Source organism: Hyaena hyaena, unplaced genomic scaffold (genome assembly GCF_003009895.1).
Source record: "Hyaena hyaena isolate Hyena2069 unplaced genomic scaffold, ASM300989v1 scaffold_8, whole genome shotgun sequence".
NCBI lineage: Eukaryota > Metazoa > Chordata > Mammalia > Carnivora > Hyaenidae > Hyaena > Hyaena hyaena.
Genome location: NW_024080640.1, coordinates 2,784,891 through 2,808,502, shown reverse-complemented (window position 1 = coordinate 2,808,502; position 23,612 = coordinate 2,784,891). Strand labels below are relative to the sequence as shown.

Genomic DNA, 23,612 nt, shown 5'->3' with positions numbered 1-23,612 from the left:
ACTCATTTTCTATTCCCAACAAAGAATCAACTAAAATGGGGCTACAGCCCTTATATGGCTGTTTTGCAATTCTGTTTAATTCATAAAACTCTATTTCTTAAATATTAAAAGGTACGAAAAAATACATAAACTTAAGTAAGAAGGGGGAAGGCAACAAACAAACAAACATACCCAAATAGTAACTGCAGCATCTCTGGATGGCAGGGTTACAAATATTTTCATTTTAGTACTTTATTTTAAAAATTCTCTACAAAGATCACATATTATTTTCACAACTCCATTAAATCAAATATTTACAGCATGTTAAATGAGCAAACTATAACTACATAGATCAATAAAGATTAATCCCTTGTGTAAAATGTGAAAACATATAAATATTATGTCTTTTCCACAGATACAACACATAAAGAGAAAGTTTTTTTAAATCGGGAGAAAAAGTTTTTTAAAATGCCTGGGTGGCTCAGTCAGTTGGGTGTCCAAATTCGTCTTAGGTCTTGATCTCACGGTTTGTGAGTTCGAGCCCCATGTCGGGCTCTGTGCTGATAGCTCGGAACCTGGAGCCAGCTTCGGATTCTGTCTCCCTCTCTCTCTGCCCCTTTCCCGCTTATAGTATGTCTCTCTCTGTCTCAAAAATAAATGTTAAAAAAAATTTTTTTAATGCAGGAGAATGATAAACACCAAATTCAGAATAATGGTCGTGCTGGGAAGGACAGGGACTAGGTAGGAGAAGGAGTGTTCAGGAGGCTTCAATAAAACCTACGATGCTTTATTTCTTAAGCTGGGTAGTACATACATGGTATTCATTATATTGTTCTATATCCTTCTTTATGCCTGGAGTATTTCAAAATTTTTTTAAAGCAGCAGCTACAGAAGTCAGGCCAAAGCAGTAGTACTTAACCCCGATCTCTTCAAACTACTTAAATGGAATATGGTACTGGAGGATAAAAGAGAGAAATGTATCCTTTATAATTGAGAAAATTCTTTGGCAATTTTAAAGCAGGGGTCCTTAAGGTAGGTTTTCATGTGTATACTTACAAGTAAATAACAATCTGAAATCTATATTCCATAAAATATCTGTAGCAAACATTCTAATCTGTACTTTGCACATAAACTCAAAATTATATCTGTCCAATGTAATATATAAATTATTTTGGGTATGGCCTCATTTTACATGAGGAATTTATATTTACATGAGGAATTTACATTTCCACTTACAACCCTATTTGAAAGCAGACTTTTTCCTTTAGCCAGTTTAAAAACAGTAGACTTTTAAAGATGTTGTAAAAATAAGATTAATTTCTGAACTGGTATTTTCCAACTTGGTGGATTTAAAATGGATTCTAACCAGGACATGACATTTATCACAAGAAAGGCCACAGAAGTGGCTCACATAGTAACACAACCCCTATATTAGCTACATCCTCTCACATGGTTACATAGCTATGATAATGACCAAAGTTTAGGTAATGCCTATCCTACTCAAGTTTTCCGTGGTATCCACTATAATTTGAAGCAGAGACTTTCAAGGACAAAAGGTAAATTCACAAGATCTTAAAAAACAAAACAAAACAAAACAAAACAAAACCTCCTTAAAGAAGATCCAGTAACTTTTAACGTGAAACCAAAAAGTGTACTGTTTTGATCATTAGAAATGCCTTGCTTATCTCTTACACTCTCCACTTGGGATAGGAGTAAAAGGTTTCAAAAGTAAGGATGGGGGTGGGGATAGGGAAAGACCTGCATGGTTTAAGAAGACCTAGCACTGCTCCTCCCTATTTCCAACTTTAATGTCACTGCCCATTCCTACGACCTAAACCAGAAACAGACTGTTACAAACAAATCACCAGAAAACAAAAGGAGTACTATTTAGCAAACTGAATTACTCAAAACGTAGCAAGATCGATTGAGGCTTCCATACTAAAAGAAAAGGATATACCATGCCATTTTTAGAACCCAATTCTTTGCCCCAAACAAAAGGAGAAAACAATAGTCCATAATCACAGTTAGGGTATGCATCAGACAGGCTCCCTAACGGGGAGAATGACTCAGTTAAAACCACCTACCTGGATCTGCAGTTTATAGGAACACAAGGCTTTTGTTGGCCATTCTTCATAAAAAGTGATTTGTTTTTAACATTCACCTTATGTGACCCTTTTTGGAAAGATTTTACTAGATCAAGCAGTGACCTATTGAAATTTAAATGACACTTTTGCTTTTCAGATCATATCCACTGGACTTGAGGATCCTCTCTTAGACCACTACAAATGTAAAGACCCAACAACTAGAAGACTCCTTATTAGAAGCCTAACAAGACTGGAATTGTTGGCTCCACAGGTACTTGTACATGTGTGTCCGTTCCCTGTGCTTCTCTGAAACCTGCTAATTCTGATTTCAATATCACCTTATATTTAGTTACTTCATAATTTGCATTTGCCAAATATATTATCATCCATGCTTCATTTGACCTTCTTATCCTCAAGAACAGTCTGTGGAAAAGCTGCCTATTCAAGACTGCCTACATTATTTTACTCACCAAGTTCTGTCTTGTTTAAATGTTATATCCTATTCACTAAACAAATATTCTTTAAGCACCTTTTCTGTGTAAAATCCTGGAGCAGAAACTGAAGGACCTCTGAATAATTAGTTTATAGCAGTTCTCAAAGTGAACAGTGGAATGAACCCTATGGCCCCTGAGACTTTTTCAAGGGATCCATGAGATAAATCTATTTGTGTAGTAACTGTGATATTGTGATTTATAAGAAATATATATTTAGTCATCCAGATAATTGGGTGGGGGCATACATCCACATATATACTTTTACAGGTTTTTACTTTAGTTCCACTAGAGTTAACATACAGTGTTATATTAGTTTCAGGTATACAATATAGTGATTCAATAATTCTATACATTACTGAGTGCTCATCACAGTAAGTGATCCCTGTCACCTGTTTCATCCATCCCCCCTCTGTAGCCATCAATTTGTTCTCCAGTTAAGAGTCTATTTCTTGATTTGTCTCTTCTTTTTTTGTTCATTTGTTTCTTAAAGTTCACATATGAATGCAATCATACGGTATTTGCCTTTCTCTGAATGACTTATTTTCGTTAGCATTATATTCTCTAGCTCTACCCATGTTGTTGCAAATGGTTAAGATTTCATTTTCTTTCACGGCTGGATAATATTCCATTGTGTGTATATACCACATCTTCATTATCCATTTATCTATAGATGGACACTTGGGCTACTTCCATATCTTGACTATTGTACATAATGCTGCAATAAACATAGGAATGCATATATCTTTTTGAATTAGTGTTTCTGGGGGTGCCTGAGTGGCTCAGATGGCTAAGCATGTGACTCTTGATTTCATGATCTCAGTCATGAGATTAAGCCCCAGGTAGGGCAGAGCTGTGCTGAGGGTGGAGTCTGCTTATGGTTCTCTCTCCCTCTCCTTCTGCCCCTCCCCCACGCTCTCCCTCAAAAACAAAAAACCAGTTTGAATGTGTGTGTTTAATGTTTACTTATTTATTTTTGAGAAAGAGAATATAAGCAGGGGAGGGACAGAGAGAGAGGGAGACAAAATCTGAAGCAGGCTTCAGGCTCCGAGCTACCTGTCAGCTCAGTGCTGGACTGAGCTACCCAGGAACCCCATAAATTAGTGTTTCTGTATTATGGGGGTAAATGCCCAGTAGTGAGATTACTGTATGATAGGGTAATTCGAGTTTTAACTTTTGAAGGAACCATTTATATTTTGATCTCCATGCACAGTTCCTGGCTCACAGCTCCTAAAACCCTTGCAATTTCTGGTGATAAGGTCAACCAACCATACTGTCTCTTGTGTTATGTTAATGAAGGCAGCTTGGGAGCCTGCAAACAGGCAGGGTGGAACTTTTGGCCCCACCCTCCACCTCCAGGGAGGGGAGAAGGGCTGAAGGTTGAATCAACCAGTGGCCAGTGACTTAGTCAATCATGACTAAGCTTCCATAACAACCCACAGGACTGGGTCCAGTTTCTAGGTTGGTGAACATACAGAAATGCTGGGAGAGTGGCACGCCTGTAGAGGGCTCAGAAACCCCGTGCCCTCTCCACCCTCTCCCCATCCCTTGTCTGATACGTCTCTTTACCTGGCTGTTGATTCATTTCCTTTACCATATCTTTTAATAAACTGGTAAAATTAAGTGTTTCCCTCAGTTCTGCAAGCCTCTCTAACAAATTAATAAAACCTAAGGAGGTTGTGGGACTGATTTACAGCCAGCCAGTTAGAAGAATAGGTAACAAGCTGATCTTGTGATTACCATTCTGAGTGGGAGGGAGTCATTGCAACCTCCAGTCTGCAGCCAGTTGGGTTGTGATTGGTGTCTGAAGTAGGCAGTCAGGAGACAGTCTTATGGGACTGAGCCCTTAACCTATGGGATCTGATGCTCTCTCCAGGTCAAGGGTCAAAAGTGTCAGAATTGACTTGAATTCTTGGATACCCTGCTGGTGCCCAAAACAGCTTGGTTCTATGTGTAGGAAACCACCTCTCTCTCTCTCTCTCTCTCTCTCTCTCTCTCTCTCTCTCTCTCACACACACACACACACACACACACACACACCATACATCAGAACCGGTCTCGTGGTACCTGGGTGGTTCAGTCAGTTGAAGCTTCCGACTTCAGCTTAGGTCATGATCTCGTGGCTTGTGAGTTTGTGCCCATATTGGGCTCTCTGCTGTCAGTGTGAAGCTAACTTCAGATCTTCTGTTACCCCGCCCCCCTCAAAAATAAATAAAAACATTTAAAAAAATTGGTTTCAGAACAATTTAACAGACACTGTGCTTATATTTGCACTTACAGTGCAAGAGCAATGGTAGGTAAAACTACTGTTGCCTTAGCACAACATACACTGCATCTTCATGTGCCCAGAGTAAAACGGTCAATTTTATTGAAGAATGTGTTGATGAAAAAGTAAAAATTACTAATTTTATTAAATCTTCACTCTTGAGTTCGTCTTTTTACTCTTCTGGATAACCAAATGGAAAATATTCATAACGCAATTCTGCATTCAGAAATGTGCTGTTTCGAAAGCAGACGTATCATGCTTTGACCTGCAAACTCAATTAGTCATTTTTCCCAAAAAACATCATTTCTAAGGGCAGCTAACAGACAAACTATATGGTTATTCAGACCTGGATAAAGGACAGATATTTTTTTCAAAAATAACAAAGTGAGCCTCTTACTTCAAGGAAAATAACTGACAGTATTTGTTGCCAATGATAAAATTTGGTATTTCAAGTGATAATAAGGATTTCAGAAAACTTGTATTTGCCACAGTGAACCTGACAGCTTTCCCTTACTTTTAAAAAGCCTTTTTGGAGGAGATCAGTGGTAGTGTTAATGAACATGACTTTCGTGTCAATATTTGGAAGATATGCCTAACTCAGTAAACTGATATTTTCCAAAATGACCAATGTATGATGTTGTAAGATCATTCATGGGTTAAAAGATTCATTCAAAGTCTATGATACGCCAATAGACTGGAACCAAACAAAGTATAATTATGGTTTCTGAATCTACATGGCAACTCACCTTTAAGAAATTAATACTGCTGGGTTTTGGTATAATATCAATGAAGAGTATCCACAATTATCCTAAAAGGCTCTTAAAATGCTCTTTCCTTTTCCAACTACATATATGGTATGAAATGAAATCTTTTCCATATACTTCTACTAAAGCAACATACTCAGCAGACTGAATGCAAAAACAGAGAATCCAGCTGTCTTCCATTAAGCCAGATATTGAAAAGATTTGCAAACTGTTAAACAATACTCATCATTAAACTTTTGTTTTGGGAAATATAGTTATTTCTATAACATGTAGTGAGTGTACTATTATTTTTGAATGAATAAACATTAAAGTATTGTTTTAATTTCTTATAAATATCAAAAGTTATAACCCACATAAACAAAAGCCCTTGAGTCCTCAGTAATTTTTAAGGATATAAAAGGGTCCTGAGACCAAAGATTAAGAATCTGTATAATAGGAGAGAAAAAGAGAAAACACAAATCATAACCCAAGGTCGAAAGTGTGATGACCGTCATAGCCCTTCTGTTCTTGGGCAGCCCAGCTCTTCCTAAACTAGGCCTGTACTACCTACCAGGCTCTTGAAAGTATTTGGTCCTGCTGGCAATATAATCAAAATGAGTAAGTCTTTAAGCAAGCATAAAAAGGGCTTAAGCAATACCAAGATAATACGTTAAACCAATTTGAAATGATAGTTTTTTCTTTACTAGTTTTCTAAACAAATGGCCTGAATTAAATTGGTTTTATTTCCCTGGTATAAACTTAGCCTATAAAGAAAAGTCTTTCACAAAGGACTATATAATATACAACTCCATTGGAAATGCATCCCACACAATCAAATTAGTAATGGAAAGCTATGGAATTTGGTTCTCTGCCTCTCAACAATAAGGGGGGGACCCCTAGAAATCCTACACTGGTGCTGGAGATCAGGACACAAAAGATGTCACTCCAAAAAGGGGGTGGAAGGGAAGCACGTTCTAAAGGACCATGTGCACATAAGCAATCATTTGTATTTTTAAAAAGGGAGATACAAACATACTTTTTACTCAGCCTACCTTAGAGGTTACACAAGAAACTGGCAGTGGTGGTGATTTCTGGAGAGGGAGACTGGAAGAGAAACTCACTTTTCACTTGTATTCCTTTTATATTGCTTGACCTTTTAGCCATATGCATATAAAACTTATTCAAAAATAAATATTTTTAATTTTTTAATGTTTATGCATTTTTGACAGAGCGAGCGAGCGCGTGAGAGAGAATGTGAAGCAAGCTCCAGCTCTGAGTTGTCAGCAAAGAGCTTGACATGGGGCTCGAACACAAGGGACCACGAGATCATGACTTGAATCAAAGTCTGATACCCAACCGACTGAACCACCCAGGTGCCCCCAAAACAAATATTTTTATTTTTTTATTTATTTTATTTTTTTAATTTTTATTTATTTCTAGGAGAGAGAGAGAGAGAGTGCGTGAGCAGGGGAGGGTCAGAGAGAGAGGGAGTCACAGACTGAAACAGGCTCCAGGCTCTGAGCTGGCAGTCAGCACAGAGCCCGACGCGGGGCTCGAACCCACGAACCGCGAGATCATGACCTAGGCGAAAGTCGGATCCTTAACCGACTAAGCCACCCAGTCGCCCCAAAACAATTATTTTTAAAACATCGCATCTACATCATCCATTCCTCTAGTCTTTTATCTCAAATGCACATTCCAAATACTAGTAGATATTTAGATCATTAAATGCATAAACATATATTTCATATACCCAACAGAAGAATCAAAAGCAACCTGTCTAGCAACCAAGAAGTGATCAGTCACTGATTACCTGATTACAGGAGTACCTAACAATGCTATCCATCTGCTCAGTATTGATATAGTTGCTACTTCAATGGTAACTTTTTTCTTTTTTATATTCACTACAGCATTTGCTTAAGAAATATTCTTGGAATACCACCAAACTAGGTCAGTTTAAAGATTCCTTTAAACCATGCAGTAACATAAAAATTCAGAATATAGCTACTACTATGCACTAGGCACTATGATTTGATAATGTAACACTTGTAACACACAATGTAACATGTGACAATGTACACCTGGATCTAAAACCTAACTACACAGTATAGATTTAATAGTTACACCATTGCCAATGAAAAACAATGGGGGTTTTAACTAATTCCCAGTTTAACAAGCCAATCTTATGATGTAGCTATAATATACATAATTCAAACAAGGGCTATATTAATCATAGTGGCTACACAGTGCCCAGAATATAAATGCCCACTGTAGTTTGTACTGATCAGGCCAATCTTACAACTTGTGCTGGGTTCTAGGCCACACATAACATCTAGAGACCCTAACAAAGCACAGTAGGGTCAGAAAAGTTTGACATGTGGAAGGCAACATTTAATGAGTTAGCTATTATGTGTAAAGTACTTCACATGAATTTTTAAAACTTTTTAATGTTTATTTATTTTTAAGAGACAGAGTGGAAGCAGGGGAGGGACAGAGAGAGAGAATCTGAAGCAGGCTCCAGGTTCTGAGCTGTCTGCACAGAGCCTGATGTGGGGCTCACACTCATGAACTACGAGATCATGACCTGAATTGAAGCTGGGACACTTAACCAACTACGCTACTCAGGCACCCTCCTTCACATGAATTTTTCTTAAATCTTCACATTATCAATGATACAGGCATTACTATCCCTGTCTTAAAATTAGGGAGAATCATACTAAGAAAGGGCAAGTAACATGCTCAAATTTGCATGCAACTTTGCATTATCAGGATTTAACCCCAGAGCCCCTGAAATGGGTTGAATGGTGGCTCCCCAAAAGATAAGTCCACATCCTAATTCCTGGAACTGCAAATGTTACCTTATTTGGAAAAAAAATTTTAAAAAGGGTCTTTCAGTTACAACTAAACTAAGCATCTTGAGATGAGGAGATAACCCTGGATTATCCAGGTTGGTCCAAAATCCAATGACAAGTACCCTTATAGGAGTGAGGCCAACAGAGATTATATAGAGACAATGTGCTCACAGAGGCATATAGTGACAAGTCAAGGAACACTAGCAGCCACCAAAAGCAGGAAGTGATAAAGAAAAGATTCCTCCCTAGAGCCTCCAGAGCGATTGTGGCCTTACAAACACCTGATTCCGGACTTCTGGGCTCCAGAATTATGAGAAAATAAATTCCCGTTATTTTAAGGCACTTAATTTACGGCAATTTGTTATGGTAGGCCTAGGAAACAGCCCCCTCAACTCTCTCTCTTTCCAGCATACCCCATTACCTTTCAGAGAAGGCTGAAGGTCCCAGGGACATTTAAACAAGAGACAACTCAGAAGGGGTACCTGGATGACTCAGTAGGTTAAGCATCCGATTCTTGATTTCAGGTCAGGTCATGATGTCAGTTTCGTGGGATCCAGCCCCATGGCATCAGGCTCCACACTGACCGTGCAGAGCCTGCTTGGGATTCTCTCTCTCTCTCTCTCTCTCTCTGCCCCTCTCCTACTTGCACTCATGCTCTCTCCCCCTCTCTCTGTCTCTCTCAAAAATAAACTTTTTTTTAAAAAAAAAGACAATTCAGAGGACTTTATAAAGAAAATATAAAATGTTGATTTGGGAAGTCCTAGAGAACAGAAGGTAAGACCAGTAGGTAAAACTTACAGGGAGAAATTTCAGTTGAAATTAAGCTAACCATCTGGATGTCTTAAAGATTAGACAGATTTTGGGTAAGTAGTAAATTTCCTATTATTGGATGTGTTCAAGGAGACACTGATGATCATGTAACTTTGGGGAAGAAGGGTGGCTTAGATGACTCAGAATCTGGTTCCACCCTGATTTCCTAGAAATTATAAAGTATTAGATGGCACCACAAAGTGTGGTAATAAGGGAATATATGAAATGAATTTTGCAAGGTATCCACCATCATTCAAATAAATACTAACTGCGTGCTATGTGTCAGGCACCATGGTTGATAATAAACACTGTGTTTGTATCTACAATTATAAAGCTTTACAATCTGGTGTGAAGATACTTATCAAGTTACATACAAACAAGGGTAAAATGACATGTATAACACATATGGTAAAGTGCAAAAATGAGGGTGATCTAAGAAAATTTCCCGAGGAAATTATGCTTGAGGAGAGACCTGAATAAAATGTATATATGATTTTACTAGAGAAGAAAGGGAAACGCTTTCCAGGCAGAAGGAACACCAACAGGAAAGACCTTATGGTTAGGGGAGCATGGCTGATACAAAATGAGTCCAAGAGTTATTAGGTGCCACATTGAAGAGCTTTGTCTTTGTCCTGAATTCAAAGGGGAAAACGACCAGGGGTGTGTATTTAGAAAAAAATCAATTCATTCTGGCTGCACTGAGGAGAACGGACTAGGGCTTAGCCAGAGTGGATGCAGGTGGACCAGTGAGAAGTTATTCCGACAGTCCAAGAAGGAAACAATAGCAACTCAGACATAAGTCATAATGGTGAAATGAAGAGGGCAAGTTGAGTTTAAAAAGTTAAATAAACTTTCTAAAGGATGTGGTGGCACTGAAGACAAAAGTTTCTGCTCTAAGAAACCAGATGAAATGGTGATACCATTCACTGAGGTGAGCCAGAGCTGAACAGGACCAAGTTTGATAAGGGAATTTCATTTTGAGAAGTGCGTTGAAGCACCCGAGAAATGCCAACTGGGACCCTGGAAACAGGGTTCTGAAGCCTTATCGTGGGCCAAATCTGAGCATGCATATTTACATGAAAAACTGAACAGACTTTTATCATTAAGGAAAACCAATTACTGTTACAAAGTAATCATTATTCTTAAAAAAAAAAAAAGATAACTTCAAAATCATGCTAATCTAAAAGACAAGAATCACTACTATACCCAAAGCCCTAAATTAATACTAAACAAAGATTATAAAGGGCACTGGATATTTGGATATATACCACTCTCTGGCTACAAAACGATTTCTTCAGAATAAAGACAAGTCATCCTGGTGGACTCTCAACTTTGAATTAGCTACTGTTCTCTGGGGTGCCTGGGTGGCTTAGTCGGTTAAGTGTCCGACTTCAGCTCAGGTTATGATCTCGCCGTCTGTGGGTTTGAACCACATGTCAGACTTTGTGCTGACAGCTAGGAGCCTGGAGCCTGCTTCGGATTCTGTGCCTCCCTCTCTCTCTGACCCTCCCCTGCTCACACTCTGTCTCTGTCTCAAAAATAAATAAACATTAAAAAAAAAAAAAGCATTTCTTAAAAAAAAATTACTGTTCTCAACTGTTTTGGACACAAAAACTGAAAATGAGTTTAAGAGGCAAGAAGTTTGTATTATTCCCAGATTTTCTACCTCTTGCTGTCTGGAAGACATTGATTTAAGCATCTTTAAAAAACTTTTTTTTTCTTTTAATGTTTACATGTGAGATAGAGACAGAGCCTGAGCAGGGGAGAGGCAGAGAGAGAGAGGGAGACACAGAATACCAAGCAGGCTCCAGGCTCTGAGATGTCAGCACAGAGCCCAATGCGCGGCTCAAACCCACAAATCGTGAGATCATGACCTGAGCCAAAGTTGGATGCTTTAACCAGCTGAGACATCCAGGGTCCCCTGACTTAAGCATCTTAACTGTCAGGTATCGTTTTTCTCCTTGAAAAGATCCTAATCTTCAAAGTAAAAGGGAAGAGAATAAACAAATCAGACTTTTTTCTTCTGACACACACTTCCATAGGCTCTATACTATACTTGCTCTAAAAAGGACTAAATTGCTTTGGATATTAGTCGCCGTAACTAAGGAACCATTTACCCTAGATTTGTTTTCCATTTTGTATAAAAAACAAAAAGCAAACTACCAGAGGGAGTAAAGACAGACCTAAATGAGAAGGCAGGAAAACTGGGTTATATTACCAACTGCAAAGAGAATACACTGTATAAAAATCTTTAAGAAGTTAACTTTGATAAAAATCGTTATTTTTACATAAAATTAGAAGTATATATACCACGTACAGCACTGAGGGAAAGCACAAATGAGATTACATAACATTTTATATTTGTACATATATTTGTATTTTACATATATAAAATCTTTTGAAATCCCCATAGATAATGCTTAAAAACCCAATTATTTTTAATACTTCTGTATTCTACTACTGATGCTACTAATATCTAATTTTCTCTCAATAGGAACAGAACAACTCAGAAGGTCCCAGTGTATAAAATAAAAACCAATAATGAGATAAACTTGTTCACTTCAGAAACTTTCCTGCAAAGAGAAATCTTAGCTCAGGAAGTATGAGAGCAGAGTGGAGAAAAAACCAATTATTATGTGAATGAAATTGAGGTTAACCCAGGATTTAGTTTTCATTCTTCACTAAGTACACTCTCACAGGCAAGCCCTTTCGCCCTTACTCCAAGTTATCCTTACCTCAGCAAAACCACACACAGCACCAAACAGACAGCAATCATTTCCTGAACACATTTGGATTTGGAGAGAAACTCTTAAGTATCTTTTATATTTCATTAAAACAAACGGATTTACAACTGCCCCACTAAGAATTTTCAGGGCAAAAATAAACAGATGAATTAAATATCCTTAGACATTTTTGGTTCAAAACGACATGCAGAGTAGAATTCCATTTATCATAAACAGTACACGCATGCACAGTGTATGTGTGCATGCACATGCATATATACTTCTAAAACTAAAATATTACTATTTTTGTATAATTATATTCAAAATTTTCTTCTTTTTGCTATCCTACAATAAACACATATACATACCTTTTTACTTTAAGAATACCATATTCATTAACATGAAGGACACAGACTCAGAATTAATTTTAAAAGAAATTTTTATTCAGAAGAAATTTTAGATGCCATTTCTCTCCTCTTCATTTTTCAAGTGGGACAACAGGCCCAGTGAGGATAAGTGACTTGCCTGCCCCAAGTCTCACAGTGAGTCCTTAGGTCCATAATTATATCATCCATGCTTGTGTGTGTGTTGCGGGGCGGGGGAGGGGGGGTGTCTATAAAAGTTAATGCATTTTCACTAAAGATAGTTTGGAAGTTACAAGAAAGAAAATGAAAATCACCTATTTGCTTATAAATCAAAGATAATCATTTAGTTTGGAGGATTTTTTGGTTTTTCTTCCTTAAATCGCTCACTACAAAAATTATTTTCAATGTAGGAAAACTTTTAAGATACAGAAGCAAAAATTAAGGAAGTAAAGATAAAAATTTTAACATTCAGTCATGTAACTAGTGATGTCAGAATTATTGCTCTCTTAGGCTTAGTACCTGAAGCCAGTTTGGGATCAAAAGACAAGTTCTATGATGGCATTTTTATTTAGCAAACCTTGGGTTCTTTAACTGGTGGTTTATTTTTATGTAGGAGATCACTTAGTAGGAATTTTATTTCATTGTTGTTTAAAAAAGACAAAGGACGGGGGGCACCTGGTGGCTCAGTCGGTTGAGCATCAAGCCCCACACCGGGCTCCCTGCTGTAAGTCTGTCAGCACAAAGCCTGCTTCCGATCCTCTATCCCCTCTGTCTGCTCCTCCTGCCTTTCCTTTTTTTTTTTTTTTTAATTTTTTTTAATGTTTTATTTATTTCTAGGAGAGAGAGAGAGACAGCGTGAGCAGGGGAGGGTCAGAGAGAGAGGGAGACACAGACTCTGAAACAGGCTCCAGGTTCCGAGATGGCAGTCAGCACAGAGCCCGACGCGGGGATCGAACCCACGAACCACGAGATCATGACCTAAGCGAAAGTCAGATGCTTAACCGACTGAGCCACCCAGGCGCCTGCCCCTCCTCCTGCCTTTCCACTCTCCCAAAAGCAAATAAACATTTTTAAAAAGTCTGTTTAAAAAAAAAAAAAGACAAAGGACCAAAAAGTAGTGAACAAAGGAAAAAGATAAAATACTTCAATTCTATTTAGGGATCTTCTTTGTAGACTTAGTGAACATAGAGATAATCCACAAACACAAGCTAATTATGAGTTATATAAACACGAATTTTCAATGTTTAAGATTACACAATGTATTTATTCATTGCTTTCTTGTATTTACCAATACTTTTATAGGGTGTTCTATAAAACATTGCTGGCATTGGGTTGCCTAAGTGGCTCAGTCAGTTAAGCATCCAACTTCAGCTTAGGTCCTGATCTCATGGTTCAGGAGTTCAAGCCCAGCATCGGACTCTGTGCTGTCAGCATGGAGCCAGCCTTGGATCCTGTCTCCCTCTCTTTCTGCCCTTACCCCAGGTGTGTGTGTGTACTCTCTCTCTCAAAAATAAACATATCTTTTAAAATAAATAAATAAACAAGCATTTTAGAAAAACATTACTGGCATTACTTATAGAAAAAACATGACTGGGGCACCTGAATGGCTCAGTTGGTTAAGCGTCTGACTTCGGCTCAGGTCATGATCTCACTGTTCGTGAGTTCAAGCCCCGCGTCAGGCTCTGTGCTGACAGCTTGGAGCCTGAAGCCTGCTTTGGATTCTGTCTCCCTGTCTCTCTCTGCTCCTCTCCTGTTCATGCTCTGTCTCTCTCAAAAGTAAATAAACATTAAAAAAAAAAATTTTTTTTTTTAATTTGCTTAAATTTCTGCGGTGCTGAGTGACTCAGTCAGTTGAGCGTCCAACTTTGGCTCAGGTCATGATTGGTTTGTGAGTCGAGCCCACATGGGGCTCACTGCTGTCAGCACAGAATTTGCTTCAGATGCTCTGTCCCCTTTTCTCTGCCCCTCTCCCACTCATATTCTCTCTCTCTCTCTGTCTCTATCTCTCAAAAACAGACATTTAAAAAAATTGTTTAAGTTTCTAGATTAATAACTTAAGAAATTTGAACACTAGCAATCTGTTAGCATTAAATCATCATAAATCTCAAAGCACGCCATAACTGTCATACTTATGAAAGACCCTATAAAATAGGCTAATGGTATTTTCAATTCATGGTCAGAAAGATTAAGCAAGGAAAGAATTTCTTGACCCAAATGACTAGACTAAAACATTTGTACATTTTAGAAAATTTCCAAAGTACAAGCAGCTCCCAACTTAAAAAATTCTGAGTGCAATCTATGAACCCATTAGATTTCTTTCAAAATTTACTTTCTCTTTAAAATAATAATTTGATCGCCCACAAAGCCCACCCACTTCACTGTATATAGTGCCTGAAGAGTCATTTACTAGTGTGAATCCTGGAGTATAAAAAACAAAAAACAGAAAACAAACAAGGAATTCAGAAGACACGGCAAGATTCTGAAACTGGTTAAGCTTTGCTTTGACATTCCTCCCACCTTCCTTCTGGTGCTCATAGTCCTATCTCCTAGAGGTGCCTCAGATCTTCCCAAAGTTCCTCACTTGAAATACTCAAAATTTCTTCCCCTTGGCCTGTCCCATTCAATACGGTTAACTGATTTCAGACAACACAATCAGTATCTGACTGAATTACCAATACTGAAAAGGCCTTTGACTTTTCTGTGTGTCAAGAATGCTTTGAGAATCTCAGAAAAGTTATAGACTCTCTCCCCGGAAAAATCACACACACATACAAAATTTTTCATATAATTTCAAGAGGTCAGGGTTACATGGCCAAAATATATCCATGAGTCTCAGAACTATAAAAGCCAGGTTAAAACACCTCTGCACTTAACATTTAAATATTATAAAACCTCAAAACCCTTCAAGAGGAATTTGCATTTTAAGAGACTGTAAACTTGAACATACTATAAACTCAAACATGCTATACGGGGCGCCTGGGTGGCTTAGTCGGTTGAGCATCCGACTTTCGCTTAGGTCATGATCTCGCTGTTCGTGGGTTCGAGCCCTGCGTCGGGCTCTGTGCTGACTGCCAGCTCAGAGCGTGGAGCCTGTTTCAGTCTGTGACTCCCTCTCTCTCTGACCCTCCCCTGCTCACGCTCACTCTCTCTCTCTCTCCTAGAAATTAAAAAAAAATTTTTTTTTAAAAAAACATGCTATACTATATACACTCAAATCTATAAAATCTATTATTTTTTAATGTTTATTTATGAGAGACAGACAGATACACCGTGGGAGGCGGGGGGGGGGGGGGCAGAGAGAGAGGGAGACACAGAATCCAAAGCAGGCTCCAGTCTCTGAGCTGTCAACACAGAACCCACATGGGGCTCGAACTCATGAACCACAAGAGCCAAAGCTGGATGCTTAACCGACTGAGCCACTCAGGTGACCCAAATCTATAAACTCTAATTGTTATAATTTAACTCTTCTCCCAAAGCTTTTATACTGTAATTCCCATAAGAGAAGGGGAAGAATAGGACCTATTTCTAAGCATGGGTCATGTATTAAATTGGGTTTTATGAGCCTTACCTCTGTATTCAATAACGCTCCAGAAATCTATTGTGTTTCAACTATCCTGATTCCTGGCATAGCAACACACATGCATATGCACGCGCGCACGCGCGCGCACACACACACACACAGGAAATTCCTTTTATCTCTTAATTGCCAAATCCAGTTTTCATCCTAACGAGCTCTCTGTAGTATTTCAGATTGCTAAATTCCCTTCTAAAATTCCCTTACCCTCATCCTCAGCTTCTTCAACCCCATACCATTTATCTTATCTCTTTAGCCATTCTTTTTCAACCTCCCTCACAGGCCCCTCTTCTTCCACTTGACCTACAAATATAGATGCTTGGCAAGGTCGCCCTCAGTCTTTTCTTCAGCCCTGATATTATACTCTTTGGCAGTTTCTATAAGACATTGTGCTAACGAATACAAATCTCTTCATCGATCCCCCCTTCCCTTTCTGCTCCAGCCCAAATTTCTCAATAGGGACCTATTTGACCTATCTTGATTCCCACATCTAGAATCATACCCTATTAGCTTCTTTCTCAAATTCTGTTTTTCCAATACATCCCCTATCTTAATTAAAGGCATCATCATTCATTAACAAACTATAGTCTTTGAACTCACCCATGCTTTTCCCAATCAGGTCACAATCTCATCAGCTTCATTTTCCACTACTCCCCAAGTACAGAAAAGTCTACTTGCTATTTCTCAGACTATCAATGGCCTTCCTCTAGCCTCTTCTCTTCCACCAGGTGAAACAGCTACTCACCTTTCCAAGTCCTACTTAAAGATCTCCTACACAAAGTCTTCCCTAACCTCACTTATTCTACCCGCATCACTCACCCTCTCCCTCTATAAATTTCACACCAATTTTTCTTTATTTTACTTCTCAACATGCTATATTTTAGACAGTTGAGCCCTAATCTTTCTCCCCTAGTGGAGAAGGCCTGTCTCTGGTTTATATGTTACCGCAGCACTTAATACATGTCTGCAGTATAGTATGTCTTTAATCAATGTCTGGTGAATGAATGGCAAACTTCCAAAGTTAGGACATAGTTCAAGTTATTTCTCAATGGAGGGTATGCCCCCTTTTGAACATAAAACAATAATTAAACCCCCTAGTCCCTCACTCCCCATTTCTAGTCTACTGCTTAGTTTTACGCAATGTTTCATGGGGACATTTCCTCACTTCCTCTTGTTCTCTGTAGGTTTAGCTGCCAGCCTAACCACATTAGCATTCAGGAGCAGCAACAAAACAGACTCTCCAAATTCTAAAAAGCAAAGACTTCACAATTACCAATAGTAAAATACAAGCTCCTTTTTAAAAATAGTCTTAACGTTTATGCATACAAACCTCATTCTTCAAGACTCTTAAAAAGGTTTGGCATAGTTTATCCAACAGATACCATTTAAGAGTTCTGAAGAATATGTCCACTTAAACTCTCAGCCAAAATTTTCACATTTATAACCATAGCAATCAGCATGCATGAATTAATCTAAATAATATGCTTGTATACTAAATACACTATAAATAGTTTAAATCACCAGATGACCCATACATAAGTAGCTCTTTTAGCTTCTTTTAAAAATACATGTCCAAAATTCCAGTGATCATCCCAACCTATAAAACTAGATTCTTTTATCAATATCATTCTTTCCCCTCTTTTCCCCACCAACTTTCCCAAGACACACACACACACAAACACACCTCCCTTAATAGACCTGGTTTCCTCAAGAAATTATCTGATGGCTCAGTACCAGTTTGATAAGGCAGGCTACAAGGTCTGAGATTCTGGAGAAGATTCTGTATGATACAATTATCTTCTAAGAGACTGCTGTTGGTGACGAAATACAGATTTGCCTCAAGGGATCACAAATATGGTAGACCCGCCACAACTGCCCCCTACTTTTTTTGTTGTCTTTTAAAATCTACTAGAATCTCTCTCTAAAGTTGTATTTCTGTCTTTTCTTCAAGTCATAAAAATGTTCACATTTTAGGCATACAGACCTGGTGAAAAGGCCAAAAACAAACAAACAAACACCACACAATGAAATGTGTTTGCAGCTTCGGTAACTAAACTACATTGAATAGGGTCAAAAATTCATTAGCCTTAAAAAAAAAAAAAAAAAAAAAGGAGGGGGCGGGGGAGAGAGCCTGGGTTTCTCAGTCGGTTAAGCATCTGACTTCAGCCCTCAGGTCATGATCTCTTGGTTCATGGGTTCGAGTCCTGCATCAGGCTCTGTGTTGATAGCCTGAAGCCTGCTTCAGATTCTGTATCTCCCTCTCCCTCTGCCCCTCCCCTGCTCATGCTCTGTTGCTCTCTCTTAAGAATAAACATTTAAAAAAAAAAAAAAAAAGAAACCTCATTAGCCTAATTCTGAACTGCACTTCAGAAAAAAATATATACTCCAAAGCATATACAATTCACTTATTTTTCTTTTTTTTTTTTTAATTTTTATTTATTTCTGAGAGTGAGCGAGAGAGAGAGAGAGACAGCGTGAGCAGGGGAGGGTCAGAGAGAGGAGGAGACAGAATCCAAAACAGGCTCCAGTCTGAGCTGGCTGTCAGCACAGAGCCTGACACCGGGCTCAAACCCACGAACCATGAGATCATGACCTGAGCCGAAGTTGGACGCTTAACTGACTGAGCCACCCAGGTGCCCCAAATCCACTTATTTTTCTTAAGCAGTCAAAAATTCTTTTAATTTTCCAAGTTTTGTCCATATTACATCAAAATAACTTCAGACAAAGCATTCTTGTTGCTCCAGGATTAAAAGTTTCCAATAGCTCAATGTGATTATAATCTAGAAACACCTGAAATTGATTGTTTCACCTCCTTTTATTATTTCTCTTCCAGCCTGTTCACCTTAGGAGGATACGGATGGACAAAAGTTCTAACTGAAAAGTCCAGAAAGTGGATAATCTATCCCTGGCTAATAAGAAAGGAACTATGATACATAATGTACAAAAATTAACATGTATCGGAGCCTCAAAAAAAAAAACAACAAAACAAAACAACCAATGATTGGGCTTGGTCTAAATGTTTCTAAAATAAGCCTAACATGTAGATTTCTTTTTCATTGCTGTTTTACTGAGCATTTATGGAGAATTATATTTGGGTAAACTCAGGCTGAAAACACTAGCTTTAACTCTGAAGAAAAACATGAAAGAACAGAGAAAATTTTCTAATATATATATATATATTTTTTTTTTTACAAAAGATTGGTATTTCTTTTAAAACTGAATTTCCAAATACAATCTACACTATATGTATACACACACACACACACATATATACACACAGACACATATATAATTGTATAATTAATAAGCATCACACAGTCACATACAAACATCTAAATTCAAATATCACATTTCCTGGACTAATTACATCCCAAGAGTGTGCACTGAAATTCTTGAGTTTGGAGTAGACACTCCTGAGTCTCAACAACCCAGAGTTCCGGCTTTACACTCCCAATTTCTCACAGTGGCACTAAGTGGATGAACAAGGCCACTGCCACACAAAACTCTGGGCTTGCCTAAAGAGGTCTGACAGGAGCTGAACATATGCAGTACCTTCCTGTTATCCAGAGGACTGGAGGGTGTGCTTCCATAGGCTGACAATTCATAGCCCTTTCAAAACCCAAAAGTCAGGATGTCTTTTCAAATACTTGTGGAAAAAAATGTTTAATTTCAAAAATTACTGTTCATCATTATTATTCCCCAATTATTTACTAACTATCATTGTATGTAAGAAGGAGGCATAAAAAATTTAATCCCGGACCCCCAAGGAGCTTAAATGCCCCTTAAAACAGTCACCCATTTGTGATTACTTCACATAAAATACATCTTGAAGACAACCCAGGGGTCTGGTTGAATTCACAGCATATAGGCAATGCAAATTTGGGTATTTAAATCATAGGGAGTTTGTCTTCAGCTCCCTAACAAAATTAGAGATGGATGTATACTTTTGTGACTTAATAAAAACAAGTAACCTGTAATTTTGGGTTCCACTGGAATATACATGAATTGAAAGGGAAACCTGAAGTCCTTTGTATATCTGGACAAGGGCTCTCATTATTTCCTGTTCTTATAGTTACTTCCTAAATCCAGGAGCTAAATTTCCTTAAAACCTGGTAAGAAATCTATTTCCATGAAAACTCTTGGCTTGAGGATAAGATTTTTTTTCTTTCTTGGCTAAATGAGAAAAATGACAACTACTAAGCAAAAAGTCATTTTCTGTCATATATGTTGAGTCTGAGATGGGGGGAGGGGAAAGGCACATAGGATGAAATCAAAGGACTTCAAATAAGGATGCGCCAAAATATAGTAAGCAGTATTTCTTAATCTCATTATATTATTTTTTGTCTTTGTCATGGACCCAGTTGAAAGTCACATCTAACTCGTCAGAAGAAAATAAAAAGTCACTTGACACAATTCTGCACACAATTTAGGACCCAAGAATAAATACACTACACTACATGTGATAACTGTATGTTTCCTCTCCCTCTCATAAAACAAGGCAATTACACTCATGCGCAGATAGAACTAGTCATATTTTCACTACCTTATGAGAGAACACGTCAACTACTTTCAAACACAATTCTAGGGATTCGGGATACTACTACTAAATTTTAAAAACAAAAACAAAAAAAAAAACCCCAGCATCTCCAAGGTCCCTCCTCCTCTCTTTCCTTGAGTGAAAAACAGCCCAATAACTTACTGTTAGAAGCCAGAGTAAAAGGACTTTTTTTTAAAAGCCTGGACCAAGATGAAATAGGAAAAGGATCGCTGTGGGCACAGATGATGCCCTGGGGAAAAAGGTGAGATGCGCATACCCATTCTCCTGTGACCACTGTCCAAGCTGACAGCTTCACTTCCACTATCTTCACTTTAGAAGTTTCCCAATACCTCGTCTCTCCACACTTAAGAAAATGTGAATTTTGCTCTGACCACAGAAAGAATTAAGCACAACCGACACCAGCTTTAAAGTAAGCAATTAATATATTCTAATCTAACGTTTAAGAAGGGATGGAGATCAGGCAACAGCTCCTCCAACTGGCTGGAGCAGATTATCATTTGAAGCCCTAAAAATATTACGATTTTTTAAACAACTCCAAGTTCTGATGGGTACAGTCAGATGCACTGTAAAACTTTGAGACCAGCAGCAACGACACAACAGGTGAGAGAGGCGGTGGACATCACTGCACAGGGAGGTGGACAACATGCAGGGGCAAACCCTTGAGTTCCCCCGTAAGGCTGGGGACGTGAGATAATTCCCATGCACAAGGCCAAGACCCGGTCTTTACAGTGGCAACAGTTCTGTTCCTTCCGAGGGTCGCGCCACTCCCCCTCTCCTCACCCAGGGGACCCAGCACCCCAGGCACAGGAAGAACCGAGGCCCCGCCACGGGCAGCATCTCAGCTGGGGAAGATAACACAATGTCGCTCCTTATTTCTGCGTACAAAAGGACTTTGCGCCCTCCTCCTCGAACTGCCGCCGCTGCTGCCCGGGCCGCCTCCTAACTTGCAAGAAGGTGGGCAACGCGCCATATTCCAGCGTCCCCCGGTCTACCTGGGTAACAAGCCCACGCCACCCCGGCGGGAGGGAAGCTTCGGAAGCCGCCCAGGAGCCAGCCTCCTCTCCCGCAGGAGACAGCAGCTCCCGCGCCCCGGCCCAGCCCGCCGCGCCGCCCGCAGACCAGCCCCGGGAAGGGCCGAGGGGGCGAGCGGGGAGCCGCGGCTCCGGTCCCGCGCAGCCCGCCCACCTCCCGCTCCCGGGCCCGGCGCGCTCTCCAGGGCCTCCCGCTCCCGAGCCCGCGGGAAGGCCTGGCCCGGGCCCCGGGTTCCACGGTGGAGAGGAGGCCGCGGCCCCTAGAGCCTCAGGCGGCGGGGGAGGCCGGAACCCTGGGGCTCTCGGGAGGGCAGCGCCTCCCTCCCGAGCCCGCCAGGACGCCTGGGGCCTAGTGCGGCCTGCGCATCCTCGGGGTGGCGGTTTGACTGGGCCGGGCCGGGGCCCCCCGCCCGAGGCGGGCCGAATCCAGCGGGGGCCCAGGCCCGGAGCCGGGGGCGGCAGGGTGCAGGCTGCGGGGCGGGCCGGCCGGCCGGCGGGCGGGCGGCGTGTTGCGGCTGCGCCGGGGCTGAAATAGCTGGAGATTGCGCGGTAGGGCACTCACCTCAGAGCGGCTGCGCTACCGTGGGCCTGCGCCGTGGAGACTGCGACCGCGCCGGCTCCTCGCAGCCTCCTGCCACCAGCGGCAATGGCGAGCGCTGCCGCCTCTGCCGCCGCCGCCGCCGCCGAGGAGGGGGAGGGGAGGGAGAGGAGGCACGCACGCGACGCACGGGCTCGGCTTCCCCGCCCGGCGGCCGCCATGATGGGGAGGTCGGAGCTGCCTCGGCGGGTCTGCCCTGGAGGGGCTTCTGGGCTAGGGTCCCGGCCGGTCCCCTCGGCCTCCTCGAGTCCACATTTACCTTCAAAGGACTAGATGAGGCCGCAACCACGGAGGCAACTGGATTAGTCGAGTGTGGACTCTCGGGAGAGTGGCGCAAGCAGCCCAAGATGGTTGCTAATCTGGAAATAGTAACCTTTCTCGCCCCCCAGCCCCAAGAATTAGCAGCTCCTGAATGAGCCTCGTCATTCGGTAACGGGCTTTCCCACAGTTTCCTCAGCCTTGCTAGTCGTAGCTACATCCTCTTATGGAATGACCTTTGTTTCCCGATTCCAAGCCCTGCTCAGGTATTTAAAAGCAAAAATTTTTGTACAAAGCAATATATTAATTTATCTGCTCATTTATTCTTTGGGCGAACATTTCTAGAGGGCCCTTTCTGTGCCAGTTTTGCTCTGGGCACACTGGAGATGCACCTGTTAGGAAGATGGAGTCCTTTCTCTCGAGTTTGTACGTTGAGTGCAGGGACTCCGAAGCAATAGGGACTCCCCACCACCACCACCAAGCAAGTGCTGAGAAGTAAAGAGGAGTGGGTAGCAGAAAAACAATCTAATGTTAGAGACATAGGAGAGGTAGTTTGTGTTCTTGGTTTTTAAAAGTATGATCAGGAAACTACATGCATCAGAACCACTAGCAATGATTACTTAAATCCTGGGTCGCCACAATCTTGACTTGGTAGGTAGCCCAGGAACCTGCATTTTTAAAAGCCGCCTACTCACACGTTGCCCTGATGATTCTTATGGACACCATAATTTAAGAACCATTGCATTAGGATGCATGGTTAGTTCAGGCTATTCTTATCATCTCTAATCAAGATACTGCAAAAGACTTCATGATCTCCCTGCCGCAGGCATTGCCCTCTCTAATCCATTCTCCACCCTACAGTTTGAGTGGTCTTTCAAAAAAGTAAATCATGTCATTTCCCTACTTGACAGGCTTAATAAGATCCCAGGGCACATAAGTTAAAGCCTAAAATTCTTTTGAGTTGGTTTCAGAGCCCTTGGAGACCTCACCCTTGCTGCCATCTTTGACCTCATCTGCCACAGACTTCTCTGAGACTGCAGCCAACTTGGGAAGCTCTCAATTCATACAAGGGAGGAAGTTCTCCCACCTCATAATTTTTGCAAGGGCTGCTGTCTCTGCACAGAACTTTCTTCTCACTCTTTACTCCTAGTCACCTACTCAAACCTGAATAATTCCTGCTACTTCTTAAGGTCTCAACATTAATGCCATTTCCTGCAAGAAGCATTCTCCCATCACCCCAGTTGAGTGCTTTGACTCTTCCATAATCATACCCAGAAAAT

The 23,612-nt window shown here is 40.5% G+C and overlaps 1 protein-coding gene across 4 annotated transcripts in view; it reads right to left on the bottom strand.

Moving 5' to 3' along the window:
* NRF1 (nuclear respiratory factor 1) overlaps positions 1-22,142 on the bottom strand; it is a 145,628-nt gene extending 123,486 nt beyond the window's left edge. For all 4 annotated transcript variants that reach the window (XM_039243645.1, XM_039243654.1, XM_039243671.1 and 1 more), the window contains exon 1: positions 22,039-22,142. The gene's annotated coding sequence lies outside the window, so the exon portion shown is untranslated. The remainder of the gene's footprint in view (positions 1-22,038) is intronic.
* Between the last annotated feature and the right edge of the window lie 1,470 nt (positions 22,143-23,612).